This window comes from Amblyomma maculatum, chromosome 10 (assembly GCF_055883805.1).
Source record: "Amblyomma maculatum isolate TAMU_Amacu chromosome 10, ASM5588380v1, whole genome shotgun sequence".
Taxonomy (NCBI): Eukaryota; Metazoa; Arthropoda; class Arachnida; order Ixodida; family Ixodidae; genus Amblyomma; species Amblyomma maculatum.
Window position 1 is genome coordinate 52,807,850 of NC_139353.1, and position 8,168 is coordinate 52,816,017.

General features: G+C 44.8%; 1 long non-coding RNA gene across 1 annotated transcript; it reads right to left on the reverse strand.

The window, feature by feature from the left end:
• Positions 1-2,039: 2,039 nt before the first annotated feature.
• On the reverse strand, positions 2,040-8,168 carry LOC146176412 (uncharacterized). Its single transcript, XR_014701183.1, has 4 exons — positions 8,133-8,168; positions 3,720-3,761; positions 2,810-2,881; positions 2,040-2,159 (listed from the first exon to the last, which is right to left on the reverse strand). It is a non-coding gene; the product is annotated as an uncharacterized LOC146176412 (long non-coding RNA).

Genomic DNA, 8,168 nt, shown 5'->3' on the forward strand with positions numbered 1-8,168 from the left:
GAAGGCGTCGTAACCACGCCGCTCGTTCTGAATGAGTCGACGACAGAAGCGGGAAATATGTCCTCTGATTCCACAGTAGCAGCACACTGGGCGAGAGGGGCGCCAAGGTGCGTAATAGGGCGGCGTAGGCTGAGCCGTCGTCACGGCGTTGATGTGGTTGTAGGACGGTGCTTGTCGTGGGGGGGGGGGGGGGGGGGGGGGACAAAAGGAGGAGGGCATGCAGCAACGTGAGCATAAGTCGGCGCTGTACGAGGTGCAAGAGGGTCAGGTGCGTTAGGGTGGGTGATAGTTGCCAATTCATCTTTAATGATGGTGCAGAGGCTGGCGTCATTAGAAGAAGAGTGATCACACCCGTGCCGGCAGAAAGGGCTCAAAGCTTGGAGCTCTTCGCGGATTATCGTTCGAATTAGGGTTCGTAGATTGAAGTCAGTAGAGGGGGGGCCAGTAGAGAAGTCGGGCTGCAATTGGGAGGACTGCAGTGCAGCTATTCGAGGCGTTGACAGGTCGTAATAATAGAATCAACACTTGATGGATTCTGGGCAAGTAGGGTGTTATAAGCCACAGAATTGATTCCTTTCATGACATGGTGCACGCGTTCAGGTTCAGGCACGCTGGGGCTAATATGCCGGCAAAGTGCAAGTATGGCCTCTATGTAAGACGCATACGACTCATCGGGACCTTGACGACGGGAAGCGAGCTTGTTCCTCGCGATCTCAGTCCGAACTGCCGGGTCGGCGAAATATTGGCGGAACTGCTGTTTGAAGGTGGGCCAGTTAGTGGTACCTCAATCAGGTAGAAGGAAACGTTGAGGAACCGGCGAACAGCGGCGGGTCGCGTTGTCGTGTGGGCACAGTGGGCACAGTGGGAGGCGGCGGTGTAGCCGAGGTAGAGGGTCCGGCCGGGTCGGCACTGCTCTCGGTTGACATAACGATGGTGGTTGTTGCCAAACGGCGACCGGAACGTAGCTCCAGCGAAAGGCAGGGCACAAGGCAGTAAGGGGATCAAATTGCACCTCCACCACTTGTGAAAGAAGGCCAGGTCGAGACGCCAAAGTCGTGACGGCAAGGCACAGCTGTTTTAAAACCCTCTAATGGGCCTTATGACATCCAGGTTATCAAAATAGAGGACCTCAATATGATGTCTTGCAGACACATTTAGGGAAATGGGAAGATTCTTATCACGGACTCATGGAGGACAACAAACACTGAAACCTAGAAAGCACAGGAATAGTTTTTTTATTTTTTTAGTGTCCAACAATGAAACATTTATATTGTACCCAATTTACTCATCATGTATAAGAGAATGTCAAATACTGAAAACAACCGTACACAGCGAATAAATTCCTGCCAAAGACGACGACAAGTTGTGTTTTGTGCCCGTTCGATAGACATGTTTGGGCGGATACGCAACCTTTGACATTTGGAGGTGTCTGTGGTGTCTGCAAGCAACACTTTGTGTAAATAACACCAAAAATTATAGTGTCCCATGATTCCTGGTCAACTGGTTAGCAAAGCACCAGCGACAGAACCCTGGTATGCTACCTACGGCGAAAAGACTTACATAATTGGGGACACTGATGACGTATTGAGCAAACAAAGGTAAGTCAAGGATGGTCTTCTTGTGACACGTCAATAAAGCGAGTTCGGTGAAATTGATGGAATCAATGTTTAATTTATTTGTGGTCTCAATCAGCTAACAATATGGAATTTATTTTTGTTCTTAAAAGACAAAGATATAGAGTTGAAGAAGCAGGAGTGGACACTCACGCATGACAAAGTATGTTACGTACATTACTCTAAAAATGAAGCTAGAGCGGAAGTAATTAGCGAAATTCATTTCGCAGGTTTTATTTCTCGCTTTATTGACTAGAAGCAACAGCTCTCGCGGAGTTTATGATCACAGACTCTACTCCTCCAGTGTCTTGAGACACACCGCTGCCTCGAATAACCATTATTGCATACAATACTTTACAATCTGCGCACTCAAAAAAAGCTTTGTTATAAAAGAAAATCAATGACAATCGCTTGCTGAAAAAATATGCCGTTTATTTCTTTATTCCTCCCTCAAAGCTTGAATTATTTCCACAACAATTATCCAAGTATTTCAATTCTTTCTCCTGGTCTTCCATTTTCTGCAGGTTCAGCTAGGTTCCTTGGCTCCTGTAGCAGAATAAAGCAGAATGGCTTATTAGTTATCTAATGTTCACTGAGGTGTTTCTTTGGGATAATAAAGTTCAGTCAACGCATATACTCTGGTGAGAGTTCTCACATGAAAGTTATCAACGTTGCGTCGACACCGAAATCATTCCCTCCACCTCGGCGATCACTTGTCCTAACTATGCGCGTCGTGCTGCGCAATGCTCTAATTTTATTAATGCTTTTTTTACGTAGATGAGTGGTACGTACAGCATTTACCTATGGTTTTGCTGAAATTGCTGATGGTACACATTGAAGGGATAGCTTCACTACGCGAAGGAAAATCAAGGTCACCGTGTGCTTCCGATGACCTTCAAAGAGCTTCAAGGTGAAGTTGAAACTCGCACCACAATCACTTTGGATAGTTATATTCCCACCAAAGGTAATGGTCAAAGGTCAACTGGCGTTGGAAGTAGGTTAACGCGTGAGCAGTTGCGTGACTATACACATGATCGCTAACGTCAATATCGAGTATATATAAAGTCGCGCCTCGGTCGGAGCCGCGCCATGGACTCGGAGGAAGAGTAGCTGAGCAGCCGTGCTCGTTACGATCGTCGGTTGACTGCGTCTGACGATCCGGAGGACATTGTCTTGCGAGATGCCTACGCTCTCACCTCATCGCCTTCCTTCTCCATTAGCCACCAGGAAAACCTTTTCTGCGTTACCATCGCTCCGGTCGAGCACCACTGCAAAAACGCAAAACAAGGGGAACGGCTGCTTTATAGTTGCAGCTGTACAATAAAAATTACCAAATTGCTTATTATACCCGCGTTATTGTGTCATTGCTCGAAGGACACATTCAATAGTCACCGCTTTCAGTGAAATAATACTGAGGGATAGTATTAGGTCTTTACCTGACCACTTCGCGCCGAAAGAAATTCACTGTTTGCGTTTTCTAGTGGGTTGCAAATTCGAGTGTAAGCTTGCGCCCGATGCAGCGTGTTTCGCCTCAAATTCTGAGAAAAAAAGTATCTTGGTTTCGGTCGAGTGAAACAAATTATATCATGCAAGTTGTGGGAAAATTTATCTACCAAGGCGCCCGCAGCAGAAGCGCACGCACGCACGCACGCACGCACGCACACACACACACACACACACACACACACACACACACACACACACACACACACACACACACACACACACACACACACACACACACACACGCGCGCGCGCGCGCAGAAAGTTCCTTATTAAAGTAAATATTGACTATGTGTGTTTCAGTGTCGCTTCAAGAGTACGAACGCTTTATTTTGAAACAAAAAAGAGATAGCTTCAGTCTTGAATAAAACAAGCTGACGGCTTAAGCGTGCCGGTTGAAACTATACAATTAGAATATTGCAGGAGAATAACAAATGTCCGCCTGGTCTCGTATCCCCCTACAGAAATTTTAAGATTTCGTTGCCACACTAACAATAACGTTTAAAGATAGAATTGAATTCGTAATCACAATCATGTCAGGCAAACGGACTGCAGGCAGTCGGCATGGGTTCAGCTCAAATGAAGTGGAAAGAGAAAACTAACCATTTGTATCTGCACCGTGAACATTCTCCTCAAGAGCTTGCCCTGTGAAGAAGAAAAAAGGTGCCGGGTTTAGAACAGCGAAATGCAGGTTAAATGAGACAGAAGGACGCGAACACAGTGCTATATGTGCTTTGGGCGCTCTCTCTTACGAAGAGAAATTCTACAGACGAATGTGTCGCAATGCCTTCGAGAACCGTAACCAGGCTGCGATGAAACTTTGCATTGAGATTTCCGATCCTCTCGTGCTCCTCATATATCTGTGCCGAGGAGTCATCGGCAAAATAAATCTCTAACGTTCAGTAGCTCTCCTTGTGAGTAGAGAGGAGAGATGTGAGAATTTGAAAAAAAAAATCAGACAACTGTATTAATAACAACACGCAGGTTTTATAGAGACATAATTCTAAAAGACAAGCATCGTGCGGTGATCCCTATGAAAGGAAACATATATTCCGGTGAGCACTCAAAGTGTAACGGACAGATGTGTCAAAAAGGAAAGAAATTTCAGCCTTAGTATCATTCCTTGATTTATTTGCAATTTTCTAAGGCGAAAGCCTTATCATATTTATTTGAATCTAAGCCAAAAGTTTAAATAACACTAGATATGAAACTCTTAGGCCAGCTTAGATTTGAGAAGTTCGTCTTCGTAAAACACAACTACGAAATTATGGAGGACACTTAAACTACGCCTTTAAGGGCATGCCGCTATACCAGCCTACATATAAAACAACCCCTTTATTCAAGCCGTACGAACGTGCCTGCGTGCCCTAGGGGCTAACGTCAATACAAGGGTCCTCGCAGGCTGATTCTGATATCACCCGCCCATTTAAAAGGAGAGACCCGGGTTGGCAGCTCCTGCCAAACCTAATCAGGAAGCCCTACTACCATTGAGCGAGCGGCCATGTCACCTGTCAAATATTCCACCTGCCAGAAGCGTGTTCGTGATTTTTCACTCAAAACGCCAACGCTGACAACGACGTTGACAACGCTGACCCCGGATTTTGCGTTGAACTGGGCCTTTAACGCTACGGCATTACTGAAAATGAAGAAAAAAGCAGCACCAGGTGGCGCCTCCACGAAATGCCAACAAAATATACCACTATAGCCGTTAGTATCCGCTGTCAATGCCTACAAAAGTTTGGTTACGTGCTTGTTCCGAAAATGCAGCATCTCCAGTACACTTTACTGCGCAGAAGATGGTGCATTGTACCAGGAGGGCAGTGACAAGGCGGTCAGCGATGACGATGACAAATGAGCAGGAGCCGCTTCGTGCAAATAAATGTCGTTTGCGTTTACCCTGTCTTCGTTACTAATTGTTGTTGTTTTTTTTTCAGCCGGCCTACATTTTAGAAAAGCCAGTTTTTTTATAGGGTGACTTCCAGTGTCGGCGTAGAAATGTAATCAGCCTATAGGATCGAGTAAGCACGATATGGTTCTCGATACGCGAGATCTGAGGCAGGAAGTTCTCCGCAGAACTTTTCCGCTAAATGTGTCCACGAAAAGCGGTCCCATGAAATCCCGTAGTCACGTGAACGAGAAAACACGAGCAGTGCTTCGCGTACACGTCAGCACTACAACCGTCATTCTTCTATTTTGCAGCTGAGCACAATAACCTATGCTCTATGCCGACTTCCTGAAAACAAGTCAACAAATCTTCTAGGCTGGCATAAAGATGCAGGAAGGCGTTGAAGGTGAAGAAGACAGTAGCGCTGTTGAAGAGGAGAAAAATATCAATGATAGAGCAGGAGAGAGTCACCGCTGGAGGGGCGACGCACTCTCTAGCATCGCATACGTCCCAGTGCGAGCTCCAAGCGTCATTCCACATCGCTACGGGGAAAGATGCACCAGGTCCCACTTGCGGGCCGGGAGGTCCGAGAAAGTACACTCTTAATCTGGTACCTCATATGTTCTGATTATAAATGAAACATTTTAAAAACTTCTACTTATAAGTGGAACTTCTTAAATGTTCTATTTATAATTGGATTTTATGCTGAACCAGATTAAAAATGTACGCTATGGCGGAAGAAGCTGAAGCAGCTCCTAACGCCACTCGCTGTAATCGGCGTCGGGAAGGTAATGTGGAAGATGCGTGCTGAGGTTAATGACGTGTGTACCGGGAGAATTTGATGTCATGGAGTGGGAATAAAGTAAGTAAAAAGTTCAACCAAACGTTCAACTTGGCTTTCGCCTTCAGATTAGTAAATTCTATGCATCCTCCACAACTTTGATTTGTGATTCAACCGCGGCATCAGGCCTCCTTGCTAGTTCATAACAAATTCTTAAATGACTGAGGCAAAAAATTATTCTTTACTGAACGCTTGTATTCCGCCTTCTGCAATATATTGCATTCAAGCTAGAGCTAAGTAAATAACAAAAGCGCGCCGCGTTCCAGATCTGCTTCGCAACGCTGCACATGTGATGACTTTAATTATTATTTGGTCATTATGTAGATATTTCGAAGACCACGCCTATTTGTGAATAAAGATTTCCTAATCAGAATCTAGTCTATTGAAAGCTCGAAGTAGTGACATTCTTCTTTTTTTTTTTTTCTTACACTCGCGTTGATCGCAATAATAGAAATAAAAAACAGGAATTCGCCTAGAGCCTTTTTTTTTTTTTCATTGGACCAGTCTTCGCTTGACAGTTCTTTTCGTACCTAAATAGTTATTTCGTTTCTTAACTTCCTCCTTCTTTGCCATCACTTTAATTCCTTCAGAGGTAAGCAAGGCAAATGCACCATGCAGCCGCTCAAAGTTCGACCTGTAATAATGTTGCCGCCTAACCACTCACATGCAGCATTCCAGATCCTCGCGTTGTGTTAGCTCTAATTCAGTTTATTACTTTCAAGACATTACTATACTTAATCCCAACAAATTACTAGCCCGGAGCAGACAGATCAGCAGAGCGACCCGGGAAAATCAATCCGAAATTATTGTCTTCTCTACTGATATTAGACATTTTCTTACGCAGATAGTCATACCAATTTTCTGCCTTGGACGAAAGACCCTTTCTTTTTATCCCGAGCAAAACTCGGTTTGTGCACCCCTTTGCATTACAGGGGTGGTGCAGTGGTAAGACGCCCGACTACTGTGCCGGAGTTCCCGGGTTCGAACCCGACCACGGCGGCTGCGTTTCGATGGAGGCGAAACGAAGAGGCGTCGTGTGCTGTGCGATGTCAGCGCAAGTTAAAGATCCCCAGGTGGTCGAAATTACTCCGTAGCCCTCCACTACGGCTCCTCTTTCTCTCTTTCCACTTTCATTCCCACCTCCCTCCCTTCCCTTACGGCGCGGTTCGGGTGTCCACAGAGCAAGTGTGACAGTTACTGCGCCTTTCCCTTCCTGTGAACCAATTTAACTTTAACTTTTATACCATTAATTCAGTGAACGATGGGGGGAAAAGTAAGTTATTAAACGGGTATTTCAAAGCACCCCACTGTGGGAATATTTTAAGAAGTGGTTTCATAAGTATAAAAATGAAGGCTGATACAAAAATTTCACTTGGCCACGCTAACAATAATAATGTCATTATTATTATTATTATTATTATTATTATTATTATTATTATTATTATTATTATTATTATTATTATTATTATTATTATTATTATTATTATTATTATTATTATTATTATTATTATTATTACTATTATTATTATTATTAATCGGTTCACAGGAAAGGAAAGGCACAGTATCTGTCACGCTTACTCTGTGGACACCTTAACCGCGCCGTAATGGAAGGAAGGAAGGTGGGAGTGAAAGTGGAAAAGGAGGAAGAGGAGCCGTAGTGGAGGGCTACGGAGTAATTTCGACCACCTGGGGATCTTTACCGTGCGCTGACATCGCACAGCACACGGACGCCTCTTCGTTCGGCCTCGATCGAAACGCAGCCGCCGTTTCGATGGAGGCGAAACTGTTTCTGTTTTTCCGCCTTGTTGCCTCACATTGTAGATTCTCATTAGCGTGCATGCAATTTATCGTTCGCCTAATATGTAATATTTTAGTATGTGCCTCTATTATCCCACACCTACTCATTAGCACAGATTAATAAAATTCTCTCTTTTATGAAATAGTGGCCGCTACAGATAGAAACCGCCTCTTTAAATCCGCCATACGAACTGGCTTGCGTAGCCTATAGGGGCAGTGAGTTGCAAGGGTACTGGAGGGCTGCAATCCTATTCCACTGTCTCATATTAAAAAAGAAGTACAAGTTGACAGCGCCTGAAAACTGATCGTGTCACGCGGTCTCCTGATGGCACAAAACTAGACGACACACTAGTGACGGCCATGTCATATACAAACTGACGCGTGGTCAAAGCCGTGCCAATGACTCTTCCCTTGAGACGTCGAACGCCGATGCCTTATTTTCGGAGCTACGGAACCCGTTAACGCTACAGCAATAAAATAATTATTGACTTACCACCGCTCTCCACGAGGTCACTACGTCCCATAGCGG